Below are 11,662 nucleotides of genomic sequence, written 5' to 3' on the forward strand. Positions count from 1 at the left end.
TAATCCTCCTTGGAGGTGAATCCCGTCCTCCATCCTTTGTAGGCTTTCCTTTTTAGCCGCAGGAGGTCTGCTAGGTCCCTGGAGAGCCAGGAGGGCTGCTGTGCCTTCTTGCTGCCTTTCCTCCGTGTTGGAATAGATTTAGCTTGTGCATTGGGGATCGCTTCCTTGAGAAGCAACCACTCTTCTTGAACTCTTCATGGTCCCTGAGGGCCTGACCGACAAGCCTCTTGAGCATTGTTTCCATATAAACAATGGAAGAATGACTTGGCAACCAGAAAGGAATATACCTGTATCATCAGGACCTGCAGAGAGGAGACAAGAAAAGCCAACGCAGGAATGGAGATCAAGCTGGAAACTGTAATAAAAGTCCTTCTACAGATACATATGGAGCAAGAAAAAGTCAGGCTCCACTGTGGGACCCCTACTGAATGCTCAAGGGCAGCCTAAATGTATACTTCACGTTGGTATTCCTGCAATCAGATGTAGGCTGTTCACCTGACCAGAGGCCCAGGGAATATGGGGAAGACAACAAACTACACAAAATCAGTCCTGGACAAGTGAGGGATCTCCTGCAACACTTGGATATCTTTAAGCCTGCTGGGCCCAATGACCTGCACCCAAGAGTCCTGAAAGAACTCGCTCAGCTAATAGAAGCACCACTGGCCAAGCTGTTCGAAGAGTCGTGGAACTCAAGAGTGGTCCCAGATGACTGGAAGAGAGCCAGTGTGGTACCCATCTTCAAGAAGGGGAAGAGGGATGACCCTGCAAACTACAGACTGGTCAGTCTGACCTCAGTCCTGGATAAAATCTTTGAAAAATTTATTAAGGAGGTCATCATTTGCAAGCTGGAAATGGACAGCATGTTAAGAAGTAATCAGCACAGAGTTGTCGAGAGTATATCATGCCTGACAAACCTTGTGTCCTCCTATGACCAGGCAATTAGCCATCTGAACAAGGGACACATAATGGATGTGATTTACTTAGACATCAGTAAAACCTTTGATTCTGTTTCCCACAGGATTCTCTCAAACAAGCTCGAGGGTGCTGGACTTGACCAGTCTACAGTGAGGTGGGTGGACAATTGGATTAGAGGCCACTCCCAGAGGGTGGTAATAGATGGGATGTGGCCTCATCCTGGCCGTCTCCAGTGGTGTCCCCCAGGGATCACTGCTTGGACCCGTGCTCTTTAATATATTCATTAACAACTTGACTGTTAAGCTCAGTTAACAGTCTGAGAAAGCTCAGTTATTACGTTTGCGGATGACACCAAGCTATGGGAAAACGTGGGCACACTGGATGACCTTGACAGACTGACTCGAGTGAAATGGAATCAGATGAGGTTTAACAGGGATAAGTGTAAAGTCCTTCATCTGGGTAGGAAGAACCCTCACCACAAGTACATGATGGGTGCTGGCTCACTGACTGGCATATCATCTGAGCGAGACCTGGGGGTTCAAGAGGAGGCTGGACAGGCACCTTGTTGTGCTTGTTTGAGCCTAATAACTTCCTTGTGGGGACCAGACTTGATGATCTTACAGGTCCTTTCTGGTTCTACAATTCTATGATTCTGTTCTATGTAAAGATACTGTCAGAGCCAGATTCTGACCCTCGTTCAGGTAATGGCAAAGTAGCCAGAAAGCCAACTTTAACTATTACTGTACTTGGCATTCCTTCTGGAAAGAAGCACTTATGATATTGTCTGCCTCCAAGTGTAGCAGGTAGAGCAGGGGGAAAGGACAGATGGGTACCTCTGTTGTCCAATTAATCTATGAATTTGGGAACAGATCCTCGAGGCTGTAAATGAACTAATGCAGTCATGCAATAATCCATTTCCAGTGCCACAAAAGAACATGCTTATTGATCATTTAAAAACTAAAAAAGGTTCCATACGATGTACTTTGATCACCATCTGTTGGTGGCTTATCTGATAGTTATTCACATATACATATGCATCCATAGAATTCCCATAACAGTGCCCACGGCAGCCAGTGGCTGAAATTTAAACTTTGAGCTGGATGTGTTCCCAGACAATTTCAGGGACTACTAACTGATCCATTGCCTTGGATCCCAGCCTCCTCAGGTGCAGCACTGAGTACCTCAGAGTTGGTCCAAGAAATCTGGATTTCTTTTCATTTTAAGAGGAAACAGATTCTCTCTCATGGCTAAATACCAGTTCTGTTAACAAGGGCCTTGCAAGAATACCTACCAGCTCATCAGTGCAAATGAAGTTATTCAAATTGAGTAATATTACATACAGCTAACCTCTTATATGCACACCTTTTTATATTTTGTATTTCACATATTCTGCCTCATTTTATCCTGTAGCAAGAAACAAGATCAGTAATGACTTAAAACTGGCTTAGCCTCAGAGGCATGGAGGCAGTGGGTTTTTTGCATCATTTTTGGTGTCTATAATATCCTCTTTGACCAATACATTTTTCCTCAAGTATTTTTGCCTATCTTGCTTAGGGACTATTCTATCAATGCAAGAGTTGACCCAGATTGTCCAGATTGACCCAGATTGTCCTCCTTGTTTAACAATCAGCTTTTTCTATGACGGGTATAAAACTCACCTTATGTCCTAAGCCCAATCTGGACCAGAGGGCTCACTGCAGGCCAGATCCAGCCCAGGGCATAAGTAAATGCAGCAGCAGGAGCACATGTGGCAGTAGAGGCAGCAGGAGAAGAGCATATAGCAGTGGCTCTAGCTCCAGCTCCAGCATGAGGCAATGGCAGAGGCTGGAATCACTGACTCATGCCCTGCTGCTGCTGCCGCCACCACATGCTCTGCTACCCCTACCAGTCTTATCTGAGAAAAGCCAGTCGTCCAGTATCCCAGGATACTTTGCACTTCTTCCCCCATGGAAACAGTGTGTCACCTGCTGGACTCTGCTGCTCCAGCTGAGCAAAGAAAAGAACACACCGGTTTCACAGTCTCATATTGTGCTGGAGGGATACATATTCTGACTCCCATATGCAGTACTCTGGGACAGCCAACCAGGGATGCCCTCTGCACTGCTGTTATCTGTTGCAAGGTAGACTGAGGGAGCCCGCAGAGCAAGCTGAGATGTGTGCACAGGGGGCTCTAGCTGCTCACTGTCAGCACTGCAAGCTCTTCACCCTGGAAGAGCTCAGCGTTCAAATACCTGTTCAGGCATCTCCAGGTAAGTTTTTCTACCATGAGAACAAGCCAGGAAGAATTTTCCCAGGTCATTTGAAAGTGTATATACAGCCTTAGAAGAAGACTTTTATGCCAAAATAATACAACTATAAGGTTCCTTTTAAGTTCTGCACAACTTGACAGCACCTTTCTTCAGTTTAATTTAAAGCAAGGTGTCAGCAAGAAGATGGACTATACATCATCACTGTTGCTGATTGTGTAGACTCATGTGCCTTTATGAGTAAAGATACCATTTAGAGTCATTTTGTCAGTTGGATATACCAATTACTATTTATAAATGAACCACCTTTTTTTGGCTTTTTCTCTTTCATGGGTTTTAGGAAGCAGCAAAAGCTTCTAGACCAGCTTGCTGGTGGAAATAAAAGCTTCCCACTGGTTGAAAATGAAAACATAAATGCACAGCTTTGCTAAGAGAAGACACTCAACAGCTTTCTCTTTCTGAATTCAACATAAACAATATAATATCTAATTTACATAAACAGAGATAGGCCTCCTATAGGCTTCCTTATGCCATTGAAGAATCTGGCTGCAGGTGTGCCATTTACACCATTTAAGTGGATCTTAGAATATTAAGAGAAGGTTCTTCCATAAAGGTTCCTTTGAATATCGTTTTAATGGCCATAAAGTCCTGGGAGGGAAGAAAAAAAAGAAGTGAAAATAATCTTACTGACCACAAATGAATGAAATAAAGGGGTGACTCTGCATGAAAAAGGTACAAAATATTTCAGAGAACAAAGAGTTATTTGTATTCTCAGATATAAAGAGGATTTGTACATGTTCATGGAGGGTCAATCTAAATATTCTAAATCCCCTTAAGAAAAAATATCTCCTTTCATCACAGATATAAAAATAGTGTAATCCCCTAATATCAAAAGGTCTGTAAAATAGGTGCATTCGAGGCATAGCATTTCTGATTTTCTGACTCTACTGAGAGATTTTTCATAGATTCCATTTTTGGCTGTTGTAGTTCAATGTGGGGAAGAGATAGATCAGTTCTGAGGTCCACAGTGAGAAGGTGTGATCCCTCTAGCAGAAATGTGTCCAAATGTTCCTGGATAACAAATACTTGATTCTGAATAATCCAAATGTAGAAGGGAAAAATACTATTTTCCAGAACTTAATTTAGTAGAGTTCAGCACAAGATGGTATCAAATTTTACTGGAAGCCCAAACTAACGACTTCACAATCAAATAACTGCACTAGTACAGAATTCTCAATAGATGTAGCAGTCTGTTATTTGCATAAATGCACCAGAGTGTTATTTGAATGGATATGCAATAACTAGACTGCCGAGTCAAGTAAAGCACCAGCACTGCAGTGCACAAAGCCAAAGAGATAAGTCAGCAAGTTCTTTCTTCTTTTTGCTCTGTTGGGTTCTTTTTTTTTTTTTTTTTTTTTAAATCTGAGACTTCACTGTTCTCAAATCACTCTGATGAGCACAGTGGGACTATGGGCTTACAGCCTCATCTGCACCCAGCCATTCTGGAAGACAAGCATAGTTTTTGGTAAATAAGGACAGTGGTACTTAGAAGTCCCAAGCAGAACAGATTCCTCTCACCGTTTCCCATCTCTGATACCACAGTGACAAGCATGGAATAAAGAGCAAAACAGATAAGACATTTCCACTTTAGTCATACATGTTAAGAAAGAGTTTCTAGTCCTTGCATGACACTACCTTTGTGTAAGTCATCCTGTTAAACCGAGTCCTTCTACAGATCTTAGAGCACACAACATCATTGCTCCATAACCTGAAGTAGATGCTACCCAGCTCTGGATGAAGTTCAAGCACACATCGAGAAAGTACTTCCCCCCTTACAATGCGTTGTAATGAACAACTTTGTACTTTGGAACTTTGTTTCCTTCTCACCGATTTCAGTGGAAGCTGCAGAATCTCTGCATGCCAAAAATATCAGGCCACTCCGACTGAGGAGTCTATTATAGGTACCCAAATTAAAAAAAACGAAACCAAACAAACTCATATCTAACAAATCAAATAAAAAGGTCAATATGTCTTTTGGGAGAGCTTTGTTTGCTTTTTTGGGGGTACTTTTTAACTCTCATGCCACAACCTATAGAGGACAGAGGACTGAGCATTCATTTATTTCCTATTTTTAACTTTAAGTCCTTCAGGTCTTTGGAGTCATAGTCAATTCCCTAACAGCTGTAAGTGCTGACACTGAGAGGTACTGAAAACCCATCAGGTATTTATATTGTGAGCTGATGGAATTATGATAAACTATGAATAAAAGTCAGTTTCAGGCTTTATGGGAACCAGGTACTGTGCCTGAAGACATGAAGCATTTTATATCAGTAGTTAAAATCACCACTTCATTCTGGAACTCTCATCAACACTGAAACACAATAAAACAACAACAATGATCAATTAGGGTTTGATCCAAGTATCACTGAGGTTGATGGGAATGTTTCCACATAGCCAAGGGCTGACTTATAACCATTAGGGTATTAAGGCAAATAAAGGGAGTAGTAATAATATAGCACCTAGTGGTTATGGTTTAAACCTTTGGTTACATTATGATTCAGTTTTAAAGACAAACACAACTGTGTTGAATAATACAGAACAAGGGTTCTCTGCATGATTTAAATCCAAACCCTTCATCATCTCTACATCTCACTGAAGTTGATGGGAATGCTTTCACAGCCTAGGACTGAATTAATATCTATCAGATGCTAAGACAAATAAAGGAAGTATTTCTACTTTCTCCTCTTGAGCTAAAAGACCCCATTAGCCGATGGCATTAGTAGACAGTCATCCTTTATAGCCGTGTCACGACAGAAAACAATATTCACCAAACACACGTTGTTCTCAGGTCTAGGAAATGGGACATGCCACACAGCTGAAAATGGTGAGCTCTTAAGATTTCACAAAGTAGGAGATGGCATGCAAGCGCAAAAGTTTTGGGTCTTCCTCATCAGTTTTAACCTCTAAAAAACAAGCAAGCTGATAACTGCAAGAAAAAAAAATATTCTTGGGCTGCAGCTGGAAATACATTTTTAAGGAATCCTCCAATATGAGGCCTTCAGAGAAAAGAAGGGATAGACTAAGCTGCTAGTGACTGAGAAAGTTGATTGTGCCCATTAAAATGAGATTTCCTTCACTGAAGGTTTTTGCATTAACGCGCTGGTCAAAACTAGCAAATTTACTACTTAGATTTTTCTTCCTCCTTTAAGGTACATTTATAGAAGGATAAGGGGGTGTTTTAAAGTAATTAGATAATTCAATTTAAAACCCTAGTTTTGAAAAGGCAAGTTGTTTTTTAATGTTTGTATTAGATTATTGAAGTGAAACCTTGAGGACGATTTAAAAAAAAAAAAAAAAAGACTATTCTATATGTCTTTTTTCCTTCATCAGGCTCTACAAGAGTGGTTTTATAATCCTGTCCATTTTACTATATTTCTTTGTGTTATACAGTCTGATTACTACATACTGCTGCATACCACCTCCTTCTAAAGTCTTGTTCACTTCAGCTAGCTTCCATGTCATAGTCAAGGGCAGAACTTTGTCCAGAATCAATGGATTAGCAAGAACATATCCAACCGAACATTTCCAGACTTTCAGCCCAGCTCGCCTAACATCTGACTCCCCAGCTGGTGCAAAGTGGAGGGGAGCCCCACCCCCTGCTTCCCTGCTGGGACCTGCATGGCAGGTAACAGCAAAGGCAGCCGACTCCATCGCGTGCGGCTTCTCCCACTGGTGCTCAATTGCTGGGAGCTGCACAAGCGCCACATGGAAACCCACATGATTGAGGTGGGCCAGCTGGTCTGTGCTTTTTGCCACCAAGTGCAGCACTGGCTGGAGCTGTACACCACTGGGGAGCAGCGCCAACACAGGCCACCAGTGCCCTGAGCACCTGCTGCCTGCTGCCGCCATGAAGGGGAGCGCATAGGAAGTCCCTACATCCCTCCACCCTCCCTCACACCCACACCCTGCCCACTCAAGCTCTGTGCTCCCACTGCCCCCTCACTGTGGGCTCTGTGCTGCCCCGCTCGCCGCAATCCTGCTCAGCTGCAGCTCCCTCTCCCCCCATCACTTCCCACTTCCCTACTGGATCCCTGAGGCGAGCAGGATGCCAGGGAAGCCAAGCAGGTCCCCCAGCGGCTGCCGCGCAGGCAGCAGCAGCCCAGCCCCGAAGCTGTGCGCTGGGTGGGCTGGGCCCTTCTACCCATAAAGGTGGGAGTGAGGCGCGTGGGCTGGGCGGGGTACAGTTAGTTGGTTGATGCCCATGGGCCAAATGAAACTGCCTTGGCCGCAGGCTGTATTTTGCCCACCCTTGTCTGTCAGAGAAAATGGGAAAAAGAGACTTAACAATAGCTTCAGGAAGAGAGAAAAGTATTTTAACTTTATTACTACTTCACTAATAATAACTTTCAGTTGTATCATACTTTTTCAGACAAGGATCTCCAAGCACTTTACCAGATAATATATGTATTACCAGAAGTTAGACCAGTACTTGAGGCTCCTGCTTACCTAGAGTCCTGAGTGAGGGGGAGTTTCCTAGGCAGTTTGCCTGGAAACTTTCTTAGCTTCCTTCATTGTAAGCTCGGTGAGAAGAAGCACGGAAGAGGGGACCTTTCAGGACCAAGGAGAAACACGTCAGCATACAGGGGAGTTTCTTAAGGAAGGTCTGTTTGGAAAAAGGGGCAGGAAGTAGGAATGCAATCCTCCCGGGTTGGCCAGGAGTCTACCAGAATCGGCACTGATCTCCCAGTGACTACTGAAAGTAACCTGGGATATTTTAATAGGATATTTTAAGAAAATAAATTAATATAATGAATGTGCATAATTCATACAGAAGTTCATTAATTGTTAAAACATAACAGTGTCATCTGATTGTGTTTTTCTTTCCCTTGGCAGTGTAACGACATAATACGTAATGTACAGTACAATTAATGATACAATGTCATGTTGGGGAAAAAAAATCTTCCTGAATAGCTTCAGTCAGAGTTGGCAACCCTAGTAGAAAGAAAGAGGAAGGCCCAGAGAAATGGCTGAAGGATACTGCAATGCCAGAGCCACTGCCCACTCTTCCTCTGTTTGCATCTGTGAGGTTTCTGTCCAGGCAGGACCACTTACTGTCAAAGCTTCTACCCAGGTCTTGGCCTGGCATCGTCTAGACTGAGGCTTGCAAGTTGCTTCCAATGACAGTCAGGTGTGCTACAAGTGGTGCTTCCTGGTAGTGTCCCTTAGGGTGCAGAGAAGAGAGCTACAGGAGGAGGTGGCAGGCTCCGAAGCATCCTCTACCATGAGGACTTTATTGATTCAATGCTGAAGCAGACCTCTAGGACTGTGGAGGATGGACTGCTACATGCAGTGTGAGAGAAGGAAGAAGACAGACTCCCAGGAAGTTGGAAGCTGGAAGCTTGTGACCTCTGGCAGCAAGCAGAAATCTTTATCTCTACCGGCAGCAGTTTGCCTGGAGAACAAATATTGAAGCTCTAACAACAGAGAAAGGAGGAGCACTTTCCATTGGTGGACGAGGCCAGACCAGGCACCCTCAAGATTGAAAGGACTAAGACCATTGACAGGAAGAGGAAGCGACGGGTGGTGGTAGTTGGAGACTTCCTTCTGTGGCGGACGGAGGAATCCATCTGCCAGCCCGACCTGTTGTCTTGGGAGGTCTGCAGCTTGCCCGAAACCCAGATCTCGGATGTCACAGAGGGATAACCAAGACTCATCTGGCCCTCTACTACCCCATGCTGCTCATCCATGTGGGCACCAATGATACTGCTGGGGGTGGGGGATGGGGAGGAGAGAGAGGAGGGACCCCAAGCAGATCAAAAGTGACTACAAGGCTCTGGGTGCAAGGGTTAAGGCAGGGGCACAATGTGAAACACGGGCCAGATGCAGTCCGCCAAGCCATCCTATCCGGCCTGCCGGGCCCCTAAAAAATTTAGAAAATTAATATTTTTCTGCCCCTGGCTGCCCATCATGAGGCCCTCAATGGTTTGCCAAAACTCAGTAAGCAGCCCTCCACCCAAAATAATTGCCCACCCCTGAGTTAAGGGGACAGGAGCTCAGGTGGTGTCCTTGTTAATCCTTCTGGTCAAGGGGAAGGGCCTGGGCAGGAGCAGATGCATCCTGCAGATCAATGCATGGTTGCACAGATAGTGTCACCAGCAGGGCTTTGGCTTCTTCAATCAAGGGACGTTGTTCCAAGAAGGATTTTTGGGAAGAGATGGGATTCATCTGACAAAGAGAGGCAAGAGCATCTTCACAGACAGACTTGCTAACCTAGTGAGAAGGGCTTTAAACTTGATTTGCCTGGGGATGGAGACCAAAGCTGGAGGTAAGTGGGGAAGCAGATGAACTGGAGGAAGCACAAGCAGGAAGGGGCAACAGGGGAGGCCTTCTCATTCTTCCTGAGAAAGTAGGGCAATTGGCTGGTTACCTCAGGTGTCTGTACACGAATGCACAGAGCCCGAGAAACAAGCTGGGAGAATTAGAAGTACTCGCACAGTCAAGGAACTATGATGTGACTGGAATAACAGAAACTTGGTGGGACAGTGCATGACTGGAGCAGTCATGGATGGGTGTCAACTATTCAGGAGGGACAGGCAGAGGAGAAGGAGTTGGGATTTATATAAAACAGCTGTTTGACTGCTCAGAGCTCAGTGTGAAACTGAAGAGGGGCATGTTGCAAGTCTCTGGGGAAGGGTCAGAAAGGAGAGCAACAAGGGTGATATCATGGTGGATGTCTGCTATAGATCACCAGACCAGGAGGCTGAGGCAGATGAGGCTTTCTTCAAACAGCTGGTGGAAGTTTCCCTATCAGAGACACTGGTTCTCATGGGGGACTTCAAGCACCCTGACATCTGCTGGGATGGCAATACAGCAGTGCACAGGCAATCCAGAAGGTTTTTGGAGAGCAATGGGGATAACTTCTTGTTGCAAGTGTTGGAAAGGCCTAGTAGGGGCTATGCTCTTCTTGATCTGCTGCTCACAAATAGGGAATAATTGGTGGGGAATGTAGCAGTGGATGGCAACATGAGCACCAGCAACCACAAGATGATTGAGTTCATGAACCTGAGGAAAGGAAGAAAGAAGAGCAGCAGAGAAAGGACCCTGGACTTCAGAAAAGCAGACTTTGACCGGCTCAGGAACTGATGGGCAAGATCCCCTGGGAGCCTGGTGTGCGGGGGCAAGGAGTCTAGGAGACCTGGTTGTATTCTAAAGAAAGTTTACTGAGGGTACAGGAACAAACCATCCCAATGCGCAAGAAGACTAGCAAGTATGGCAGAAGACAAGCTTGGCTTAGCAGGCAACACTTCAGTGAGCTAAAACACAAAAAAGGAAGCTTACAAGAAGTGGAAACTGGGACAAACAACTAGGCAGGAGTTTCAGACTACTGCTCAGGCATCCAGAGATAAAGTCAGGAAGACAAAAGTGCAATTAGAGTTGAAGCTAGCAAGGAATATAAGGGTAACAAGAAGGGTTTTTACTAGGCGTGTGCAAATAGGGAAGTATTCAATTCGGATTCAGCTAATTCGGAGGACAGTGATCCAATTCAGTGATCCAAATCACTGTCCCCCTTCGATTCTGCTGAATCAGAATCCGAAATTCGGTGCTGATTTGGAGATTCAGATCTGCTGAGGAGAGGCATGCACAGCTGGGTGGCTGCAGGTTCTCCTGCAGCTCTTTTGGCTCTGCCTGCCTCTTCCCGGGTAGGGGGAACTGTGGGAGAAGCACCCAGGGCTGCCCTGCCTGGTCCAACCCTCTGGCACTTTGAAAAAAACAAAACAAAACCAAAAAAAACCCTGCATTCACCGGCTGCAACAACAGGGATCAGGCCCCTGAAGGCTTGTGGCAGAGCCCCCCAGTGAGGCGCAGGATGGTGGGCGGCAGCAGGGATCGCCTCACCTCCCACCTGGCACCTGCACAGCAGATGGCTCATGACACAGGTGCAGCATGGCTTGGCAGGATACCATGCACTGTCTGAGATCTGGGGCCACTGGGGCTGGGGCTGAGTGGTGCCAGGCTCTGCCTGACTACTGGAGCTGCCCCAGCTCCCAGACAGTGTGCAGCACCCTGCCAAGTCATGTTGCATCTGCATCATAAGATAGCTGCTGCGCAAGTGCCAGGTGGGGGGGGAAGCAATCCCCGCTTCCCCATGCTGCATAGGGGAGCTCTGCCATGAGCCCTCAGAGGCCCTGATCCCCCCTGCCAGAGTTGGTGAGTGCGGGGCCTTAAAAAAGAAAAGTACTGGGATGCTGGGACCAGACAGGAGAGTCATTGGGGGCAGGAAGATCAGGGAGTGTGGGCTGCGCACAGGGCCTCTGCCATGTGTCCCCAGAGCCCCCAGAGCCCCTGCTGCAGCCAGTGAGTGCGGGGCTTTTAAGTGCCAGGAAGCTGGGGCTGGGCAGGGCAGCCATGGGGCCTTCTCCTGCAGCTCTTCCAGCTGTGCCTGCCTCTGCCCAAGCGGGGACAGCTGCAACAAAAGCCCCCACAGCTGCTCTGCCCTGCCC

Source organism: Crocodylus porosus, unplaced genomic scaffold (genome assembly GCF_001723895.1).
Source record: "Crocodylus porosus isolate Cpor-Errol unplaced genomic scaffold, CroPor_comp1, whole genome shotgun sequence".
Classification (NCBI taxonomy): Eukaryota; Metazoa; Chordata; order Crocodylia; family Crocodylidae; genus Crocodylus; species Crocodylus porosus.